A 2,500-nucleotide genomic window follows, 5' to 3' on the forward strand; every position below is an offset into this window, starting at 1 on the left:
TATTCTTGGTTCCGAACAGTAACTTCACGCGCAATCGGGCGAACGCACGCGGCAGCGCCCATCGGTTGCTCGATGAAATCGATGCGATAAACTACAGCCTTCTCGGCTGGTCGTCGTTAGTCGCGCGAGCAACGGATGGCCGCACAATCGACGCGTCGTCGTTTGCGATTATTCGCCTCACGTTAGCCATGAGTATGTATATTATTCATTTACGAACGAACGCGGCAGCGTCCATCGGTTGCTCGATGAAATCGATGCGATAAACTACAGCCGTCTCGGCTGGTCGTCGTTAGTCGCGCGAGCAACGATGGCCGCAAAATCGACGCGTCGTCGTTTGCGATTATTCGCCTCAAGTTAGCCATGAGTATGTATAACATTCATTTACGAACGAACGCGGCAGCGTCCATCGGTTGCTCGATGAAATCGATGCGATAAACTACAGCCGTTTCGGCTGGTCGTCGTTAGTCGCGCGAGCAACGATGGCCGCAAAATCGACGCGTCGTCGTTTGCGATTATTCGCCTCAAGTTAGCCATGAGTATGTATATTATTCATTTACGAACGAACGCGGCAGCGTCCATCGGTTGCTCGATGAAATCGATGCGATAAACTACAGCCGTTTCGGCTGGTCGTCGTTAGTCGCGCGAGCAACGATGGCCGCAAAATCGACGCGTCGTCGTTTGCGATTATTCGCCTCAAGTTAGCCATGAGTATGTATATTATTCATTTACGAACGAACGCGGCAGCGTCCACCGGTTGCTCGATGAAATCGATGCGATAAACTACAGCCGTCTCGGCTGGTCGTCGTTAGTCGCGCGAGCAACGATGGCCGCAAAATCGACGCGTCGTCGTTTGCGATTATTCGCCTCTGGCTATCCGTGAGTATGTATAATATTCATATACGAACGAACGCGGCAGCGCCCATCGGTTGCTCGATGAAATCGATGCGATAAACTACAGCCTTCTCGGCTGGTCGTCGTTAGTCGCGCGAGCAACGGATGGCCGCACAATCGACGCGTCGTCGTTTGCGATTATTCGCCTCACGTTAGCCATGAGTATGTATATTATTCATTTACGAACGAACGCGGCAGCGTCCATCGGTTGCTCGATGAAATCGATGCGATAAACTACAGCCGTTTCGGCTGGTCGTCGTTAGTCGCGCGAGCAACGATGGCCGCAAAATCGACGCGTCGTCGTTTGCGATCATTCGCCTCAGGCTATCCGTGAGTATGTATAACATTCATTTACGAACGAACGCGGCAGCGTCCATCGGTTGCTCGATGAAATCGATGCGATAAACTACAGCCGTCTCGGCTGATCGTCGTTAGTCGCGCGAGCAACGATGGCCGCACAATCGACGCGTCGTCGTTTGCGATTATTCGCCTCAGGCTATCCGTGAGTATGTATAACATTCATTTACGAACGAACGCGGCAGCGTCCATCGGTTGCTCGATGAAATCGATGCGATAAACTACAGCCGTTTCGGCTGGTCGTCGTTAGTCGCGCGAGCAACGATGGCCGCAAAATCGACGCGTCGTCGTTTGCGATCATTCGCCTCAGGCTATCCGTGAGTATGTATAACATTCATTTACGAACGAACGCGGCAGCGTCCATCGGTTGCTCGATGAAATCGATGCGATAAACTACAGCCGTCTCGGCTGATCGTCGTTAGTCGCGCGAGCAACGATGGCCGCACAATCGACGCGTCGTCGTTTGCGATTATTCGCCTCAGGCTATCCGTGAGTATGTATAACATTCATTTACGAACGAACGCGGCAGCGTCCATCGGTTGCTCGATGAAATCGATGCGATAAACTACAGCCGTCTCGGCTGATCGTCGTTAGTCGCGCGAGCAACGATGGCCGCACAATCGACGCGTCGTCGTTTGCGATTATTCGCCTCAGGCTATCCGTGAGTATGTATAACATTCATTTACGAACGAACGCGGCAGCGTCCATCGGTTGCTCGATGAAATCGATGCGATAAACTACAGCCGTCTCGGCTGATCGTCGTTAGTCGCGCGAGCAACGATGGCCGCACAATCGACGCGTCGTCGTTTGCGATTATTCGCCTCAGGCTATCCGTGAGTATGTATAACATTCATTTACGAACGAACGCGGCAGCGTCCATCGGTTGCTCGATGAAATCGATGCGATAAACTACAGCCTTCTCGGCTGGTCGTCGTTAGTCGCGCGAGCAACGATGGCCGCACAATCGACGCGTTGTCGTTCGTTTGCGATTCGCTTCAGGCTACCCGTAAGGATGTATATTATTTTATTACTTCCTCGCCGTCATCAGGACGTTTCGTTCGGAGCACGACGACGAGCACACACGCCACCGGGCAAAGCGGGATACGCAAGTTCAAACCGTAAAGGAACGTCGCGAAACGATGTTCGACGGCGTCTCGTTCCTCGGCTGTAGATCCTTGGGCGCTTTGTTTCGGCCCCTGCGCGTTGTGTGTGACAATCGGTCGTCGTCTCCTCTTCGAGCGAGCGCAACGTA

The sequence above is a fragment of the Colletes latitarsis genome, chromosome 14 (genome assembly GCF_051014445.1).
Source record: "Colletes latitarsis isolate SP2378_abdomen chromosome 14, iyColLati1, whole genome shotgun sequence".
Classification (NCBI taxonomy): Eukaryota; Metazoa; Arthropoda; class Insecta; order Hymenoptera; family Colletidae; genus Colletes; species Colletes latitarsis.